The sequence below is a fragment of the Suncus etruscus genome, chromosome 15 (assembly GCF_024139225.1).
Source record: "Suncus etruscus isolate mSunEtr1 chromosome 15, mSunEtr1.pri.cur, whole genome shotgun sequence".
Taxonomy (NCBI): Eukaryota; Metazoa; Chordata; class Mammalia; order Eulipotyphla; family Soricidae; genus Suncus; species Suncus etruscus.
The window spans coordinates 42,922,576-42,931,095 of record NC_064862.1 but is presented as its reverse complement, the minus strand read 5'-3'; the positions used below and the strand labels follow the sequence as shown (position 1 = coordinate 42,931,095).

The following is an 8,520-nucleotide window of genomic DNA, read 5'->3' as shown; positions in this document are numbered from 1 at the left end:
AGACTTGAATCATCTTGTTCTGCCTCATAAATTAAGGGGGGGGGGAAGAAAGGGGATGGTACCAGGAGCAAAAGTCACATGAACGTTGAGTGGAAATAAATAATGATCATGCCTAAATATCAAACCCAACGTCAATGACAATTTAATCAAGATCTACAAGTTATATACAAAGGGGACTGATTACACTAGCAGTCCAGAGGCAAATGGGGGGAAGTATGGGATACATGCTTAAAATAGGAGCAAGGGAAGTCAACACTGGTGGTGGGGAATTGCCCTAATTAACTGCCACTATATACCTAAATATAACTGTAAAAGACTTGTAATTCATATGGGTCTCAATAAAAATTATTTTAAAAAATTGTATTAGCTATCTTCTCAAACCAAAATGCACTGAAAATAGACCTGAATTACAAACAAAAATGGTAAAATAACTTTAACACCTGACAATATCTGACAACAAATCGGATAGGAAATCAAAGAGAAATCAAAAGATCCCTGAAAACAAATAAGAATGAGGGCATACATTTGCGGGACACAGCAAAGGCAGTTTTAAGAGGAAAATTTATAGTTTTGCAAGCATTTATCAAGAAGAAAGAAGAGGCCTCAATTAAAAATGTAACCAGACAGATTAAGAAATTGAAAACTGTGCAACAAAATGAGCCAAAAGAAGGTAGGTGGATAAAAATAAAATTTAGGGCAGAAATTAAGGAATTGGAAACTTAAAAAATAAATTTGTATCCTTCAGATCAATGAAAGCAAGAGTTGGTTCTATGAAATAATAAAAAATTGACGAATTCTTGGCAAGATTCATAGAGAACTCTAATAAATAGAATAAGAAATAAAAGGAGGAATATCATAATAGATACCACAATATTGAAAGGCTAATCATAGATTAAATTGAAAATATTTATGCCACAAAATAATAAAACAGTGGATTAATTGGATTCCTATAACCTCCCAAGTTTGAATCAAAATGCTCTAGAATACCTGAACAGTTCTATTACTATCAAGAAAATTGAGATGGCAACAAAAGGTTTCCCCAAAACAAAAACTCAGGCCCAGATGAATTGAGTAGTAAATTATTTCAAAGTTTTAAAGAGAAACAATTGACAGTACTTTTCAGCCTATTTCAGGAAATGAAAGAAACAGAAACACATTCAAACAGTTTCTATGAAGCCAATATCTTGATACTGAAAGCAGAGAGAGACACTACAAATACAAAAGAATTATAGGACAATATTCTTAATAAACCCAGATACAAAGATCCTCAACAAAATACTAGCAAATAGAATTCAATTCATCAAAATTCATATACTATGACCAAGTTGAATTCATCCTGGGGATGCAAAGATGCGGTAAGATATGCAAATCAATCAATATGACATACCATATCAAAAAAATAAAAAGAAGAATCATATGATCATATCAACAGATGCAGAGAAAGCATTTGACAGGATCTAGCTCTTAATCATGATAAAAACTTTCAACAAAATGTGAACTAGTTCTCACTTCGGCAACACATATACTAAAATTGGAATGATACAGAGAAGATTAGCATGGCCCCTACGCAAGGATGACATGCAAATTCGTGAAGCGTTCCATATTTAAAATAAAAGTGAACTAAAGGCACTTTCTTCAATATGGTCAAAGTCACAGGAGACTTTATGCTCAAAGGGAAAATGCTAACATATTTTCCCTGAAGAGCTGGCAGAAGATAAGATTGCACCCTCTTGCCACTCTATTAAATATAGTACTGGAAATACTTGCTATAGCAATTTGGCATGAAAAAGGGCATCCACACTGAAAGGAAGACGTCAAGCTCTCACTGTTTGCAGATGCCATGATACTACATTTAGAAAATCTTAAAGACTGCTAAAAAGCTTCTAGAAAAATTAATTTTCATAGTAAATTGGAAGGCAACAAAATTAATATGCAAAATATGTGGCTTTTTTGTTATATAAATAGCAAATACAAATAATAAAATGATGAAAGAGACATAAAAAATCACATTCACAATTGTGCCTCAGAAAATTAAGTACTTTAGAGTTAAATTAAGTGAAGAGTTAAAAGATCTATCCAAAGAAAACTAAAAAGCACCACTTCAAGAAATGAAAAAGACAAAAATAAATAAATAAATAAAGATATATACCCTGCTCATGGATTGGAAGTGTCAACATAATTCAAATAGCAATAGTTTCTAAAGCATTGTACACATTTAATACAACCACTATAAAAATACTTAGGACATTCTTCAAAGAAGTAGACCACCCACTCCTGAAATTCATTTGAGACATTAAATACCCACAAATTGTTAAAGCAATCCTTGATAAAAAGAATATGGGAGGCATTTCTTTCCCTAACTTTAAAATATACTATAAAGCAGTAGCCATTTAAAAAAATTGTAATTGAATAAAGACAGATCCTCAGATCAACGTAATAGACACGAATATTCCGAGATTGACTCCTAGATATATGATCAATTAGCCTTTGATAAAAGGACTAGAAATCCAAAGTGGAACAAAGAAAGTCTCTTCAATAAATGCTAATGGAAAAACTGGTCAAATTCATAGAAAAAGGTGAATTCAGAACTCTAACAACATGCAAAAGGTCAAATCAAAAAATGGATTAAAGAATTTGATATCAGACCTGAAAGTGTAAGGTACATAGAGTAAAATGTTAGAATAACATCCCATGACATTGAGGCTAAAGGGTTCTATAAGTATGAAACACCAGGTCTGGGGCCTGTGGACCTGTGGTGAGCAAGGGACTGTCCTCCTCCAATCCACACCCCCGACCACGAATGTGCATCCTTGAGCTGTCTTGCACCACCTGGGACTTGTGGATCTGTGGATTCAAAGCAGGTGATCATTTAGACCACTGGAACAGTCAATGGTGCACCAAAGACCTATGTTACAGGTCCCACTCACGGAACATGTCTTGACAAATCACTATTTCCTTCTTTTCCTCTTTTCTTTCTTTTTAAATTATTTTTCTCTTTTCTTTCCTCTACTTCTTTACCCTTCCCCATCAATTCAATCTGTTAAAAAAAAGAAAGCTCGGGCCCGGAGAGATAGCACAGCGGCATTTGCCTTGCAAGCAGCCGATCCAGGACCAAAGGTGGTTGGTTCGAATCCCGGTGTCCCATATGGTCCCCCGTGCCTGCCAGGAGCTATTTCTGAGCAGACAGCCAGGAGTAACCCCTGAGCACTGCCGGGTGTGACCCAAAAACAAAAAAAAAAAAAAAAAAAAAAAGAAAGCTCTAGCTGTCAGTTGCTCTGTAGGAAAAATAACTCTGTACTTAACATGCAGCAGACAAAATTACATAGGGTAACCACATCCTATAGTTCTCATCACCACATTGCTTAGTACCCAAGGTACGAAAACTGTGCTCATTCTAAAAGGCTCAGCCACTATATAATCCTGAAACCTTTATTTAGCAAAGACCATCCCCATCAGGGACGAAGAGCCCCGAGAGAGGAAAACCTGCCAATACCGATGCACTAGCCCAATTCTCTTTAACCTGTTTTTATTGTATTTACTTAGTCTTTCTTTCTCTTCTCTCTAATCTTTTGTTTTCCCCCTTTCTATTCTAACACAAATCTTAATCAATTATTTATCTTTTCTTACCTCAATCATATCTCAGAATTCAAACCCAGCCTATGAGGGTCAGGCCTCCAACAACAACCTAGGAATAGAATACCAATGTCTACCTTTATGTGGGCATGAGTTTGTAGACAGTGGACTCCTCTCTGATTGCCAAACCTAAAATGTAAACAAACCATGCCTAAACTGTATATAGCCTCTCTCATATATTACCCCCTTTAGAAAGCCCTCTATTCTCTCACCCCCTAATACCGACCTATCACCCTTCCTTATTTAACCCTCTTTACCCACATTTATTAACCCACTAGGTACCAAGGCCAATCTCCTGCTCCAATAAACCACCACCAAGCTTTCAAACTGAAAAAGCACCCTCCCAGCCTCACACCACATGCCGTGGCAAGAAACTACAACCAACACACCTGCTGACTCATGCTCTATGGCCCTTCTTCTTACACTCCTAATCATGGAGTATCACATGCTACTTAGTCAGCCCCAGAAGGACTCCAGCTCAAGGACATTCCCTTCATGGGTACAAATAACTTCGCAAACCCAACAAGACACAATATGTGATAAAAAAAAAAAAAAAACTGCCCTGGATTTTACCCTCCACAAGAATGCCTCAAAAGGCTCAGTGGGGAAGCCTATATTTTCTTTATGTGTTTAAGACCTCCATAATACCTCCTAATCCAGTGGTGGGCAACCTTTTTTTCAACTGAGCCAAATCTTGCCAAAACCATGATTGAAATTTATTTTGAGAGCCACATTTATTTTGCGATTGATTTTTTTATTGTGACTAAGTGCATTATACAGAATTATTTACGGTACATAGTGACAATGAATGAAGGGCATTCCCACCACCAATGTTGTCCTACCTCCTCTCCTGTTCCCAGCATGTCTCCCATATCTCCCTCCTTTACCCACCCCCCTCCCCCAGAATACTAGTGTAACTGGTCTCCACTTTACAGCTTGTTGTAGATTGGGTATCTATTCTGTCATTGATTTTGGGTTTGGTGTTCCAGTCTGGTCATTTTTTATTTGCACTACATGTTCATATGACTGGTCTTGGTATCATCATTTTGCCCTCTCAATTTCTGAGGCTGAATGATTCAAGTTATGTTATTCTGTTGGAGATAAAAAGGTTAAGAAAAAGAGAAGAAAAATTTGGTATCAACTACTAAAAAAAATCACCAAATAATATCACAAGAGTGAAAGAGAAAGAAAAAAGTGGAAGAAAAAGGAGAAGGAAAATAATATAAAAAACAAACAAAACAAAACAAGAAAAAGGAATGCTGGAGTGGCAGGGTTTGGTGTTCCCCTCACTTTTTTTTTTTTTTTTGCATAGGCACAGTAAGTATTGGGGAAGGAAGGAAATTCCCGTGGCCTAAGAGATTCAGGGTTTCTCCACTCTTGAAGCATATTGTCATGGGAACAACCACTGGCTCCATACATACTCATTGCCATATCCTAGGGATTTTTTTTGTGGTGTCAGGAAACTTTCCTCTAGGTTGTGGATGAAAATATCAGGCCACTGTAGCTAGCAATCTTGGTATTTGCACAGGTCCTAAGACAAGGCCTACGATAGAGTCTTTAGGGTTTTAGAGGTTATGTTCCATCATTGTTGGTGTGTTCAGTTTTCTGTATCATGTGAGAGCTACATTTTTAAATACATAGGATGGTACACTATTTTTAGTTTCAATAAGTTTTTATTGAGAATATTCTGCGTGCAAGTATCCAGATAAGTTGGGAGGATACAAATAACACAACTAATAAAATAAAAACTTCAGAACGATATTATTTATCAATAACGTTAAATTCCGTAAAATTTGCCTTACAATGTAGAAAAAATTACATCCTAACAATGACTGACAAAGTCACAAACACTAATGTGAACATTGGCCTTGGTTCTGATCAGAGCTGTGTGGAGCTGGCCCCAGGGCTGTACACAGGGCACAAACTGACAGAAGCTACGAGCAGAGTCCTAACTCCTGGAGCGACTGCTTGGCACACAGAAGAGCCACATTAAAAGTGTAAAGAGCATGTGGCTCACAAGCCACAGCTTGCCAACCACTGTCCTAGTCTGTTTATTCCCAAAAGTAAATTAGTTTCGTAAACAGCATTGTTTTTGAACACTTTTTAAAATATAATTTTATTTCTTTTTTCCATTACATATATATAGTATATATTATATATTCTCTTTGTCTTTCCAACCTCACTTGTTTTGATTTTGAGTGGTATAAAAACCTACAAGAAAAGTCTTGCCTGGAATAAAAGCCCAGGTCAAAACCAGTGCACAGGAACTGTGCAGACTATCATTCCCATCTCCAAATCCACCAGCAATATAATTTGTCACCAAACTCTTTTGCATAGGCACTCTAAATAAAGGAAAACGTTATACACAGAAACAAGCTCTTATCTACTAGGGATAAGAACCCACACTTTTTATAATACAGGCTCGTCATCCACCTTGAACATATGTCATGTGGACCCAACTTAGACTCTATGTGATGGGACAGTGACCGTCCAACCCAGAACGTCAGATTCCAGATGTGAAACTGACACAGGTCCCAGCAACAGCACCAAGAACCAGACTCCACTCAGGGAAATTCCGAACGCTGCCCAGCACCAACTTGCACCAGTTTTACCATGACATCCTGACATGAGGAAACGGCAACAACTTGAGCTAGGAGAAGGTTGCCCTATCTCACCATCTAGTGGTATGATACAATTATGAGACATCTCATCCTTTGCCCTAAGCAAAAACTAAAATTGCTATTTACAGAAGACTGACCTTGACAAACACGGACTGGACAGAACCTAGCAAGGGACCAATGAAGAAGTTCCTTGACGAGGCTTCAGCTTCGGATTTGCACAAAAACCAAGATCTTTAATACCAGAGGCCTTACTTTGACAATTGCAACTGAGCAGAACATCTGGAACCATGCTAAAAGACTATAGCCTAGGCTCTGACCTAGGATCTGAGCAAAAACCAAGTCCACTAACCAGAGAAGACTGATTACTACAACAGTGATGAAACAGAAACCCTATAACCATAAAAAACAAACAAACAAGAAACCTTTCTCCTAACCTTCGCATAACCTATGCAAATAGAAATATCTTCAGCTACAGAGGCGGGATATCATTACCCACACCTGAGCGGAAAGTATTCTGGAACCATAAAGAGACCTTGTGGTGTGTAAAAGAGTGAGTACAGAGCTTGTAGTTGTTCCCATGGCAGTATGCTTCAAGGGTGGAGAAACCATGTATTTCTTAGGCCAAGGGAATTCCGTTCTAATTTTCTAAATATTTACTGTGCCTATGCAAAAGAAAGGAAAGAAAGAAAGAAAGAAAGAAAGAAAGAAAGAAAGAAGAAAGAGAGAGAAAGAAAGAAAGAGAGAAGAGAAAGAAAGAGAGAAAGAAAAAAAAAAGAAAGAAAGAGAGAAAGAAAGAGAGAGAGAAAAGAAGAAAGAAAGAAAGAGAAAGAAGAAAGAAAGAAAGAAAGAAAGAAAGAAAGAAAGAAGAAAGAGAAAGAAAGAGAGAGAAAGAAAGAGAGAGAAAGAAAGAAGAAAGAAAGAAAGAAAGAAAGAAAAGAAGAAAGAAAGAAAGAAAGAAAGAAAGAGAAGAAAGAAAGAAGAAAGAAAGAAAGAAAGAAGAAAGAAGAAAGAAAGAAAGAAAGAGAAAGAAAAGAAAAGAAAGAAAAGAAAGAAAGAAAGAAAGAAAGAAAAAGAAACAACCCTTTTTTAAGAAGTTGCTGGTCTGTTTTTTTGTTTGCTTTCTTTTAGCTGATGGTTTTGGGTTTTGGGTTTTGGTTTACTCTTTTTTTCCTAATCTTTTTTGTACTTTTTTTTGTTACTCCCTTATTTGTTTTTTTGTTTTGTTTTGTTTTGTTTTGTTTTGTTTCAGTCTTATTTGTTTTATTTTGTTTTGTTATTTTCTTCTTTTTTCTTCTTTCCCTTTTCTTCTTCCAAAGGGATACTTACAGCACCTAGACACACTCCTTCCATGTCCCTTCTTTTATCTCCAATAGAGCCACATTACTGGAATCACCTTGATCAGCATCATATTTGGAGGGAGAAAAATAGATAATACCAGGCACTCATATGTTCATTTGGTGGAAATAAACACTAATCAGCCTTGATCACAAAATCCAAAGTCAATGACAACAGAAATGATACCGAAATCTACATCAAGCTGTACATGGGGGAACAGCTGCACTAGCATTATGGGGGTACGGGGGGGGGAGAGGAATGCATGCTGGTAACAGGAGTGGAGGGAAGACAATACTGGCAGTGGGAATGCTCCTCATTAATTACTACTATGTGCCTTAAAAAGAAGAAAACACCATTGGCCAAGCAAGTGGAAGCAAAAATTAACAAAGGAGACTACATTAAACTGATAAGCTTTTGCACTTCACAGGAAATAACGACTAAGATAAAAAAAACTACTCACAGAATAGGAAAAAAACAATTCACCATACTTATCAGATATGGGTTGGCATTTTCTCTTGATCCAAGAGCAGAACTGAACAATGGAACATTATTGAGAGGAATGTGATTGCAGTGATTGCAGTTTTCCTAGAGACCTGAGTAGAAAGACTTCATAAGACTACTTAATAGATTCAGCAACTATGCAAAGACAACTGCAGAACAATATTAAAATTTAAAATTCTAAGTTCTACCTCAGGCTCATAAACCCTAAGGATTTCATTTTTACTGAAGTCAAACTATATCACAAAACAAAATCACTTTGTAGGGCCATTAACAGGAATTTTTATATTTCTATAAAAAGGACAGACAGAAGGCCTACTAGGATGTGATATTCTTAGCACGGATGGCTGTTTTGAATACTCCCAAGGAATTTTCACCAAAAGGCCCACTGGGAAGCCTCATCCCTGTGCGGATAATTAGTAAATTCCATAGA

At 36.8% G+C, this 8,520-nt stretch overlaps 1 non-coding gene across 1 annotated transcript; it reads left to right on the top strand.

Moving 5' to 3' along the window:
• Positions 1–1,501: 1,501 nt before the first annotated feature.
• LOC126031690 (U6 spliceosomal RNA) lies at positions 1,502–1,608 on the top strand. Its single transcript, XR_007503523.1, has one exon. It is a non-coding gene; the product is annotated as a U6 spliceosomal RNA (small nuclear RNA).
• The last annotated feature ends 6,912 nt before the right edge of the window (positions 1,609–8,520 follow it).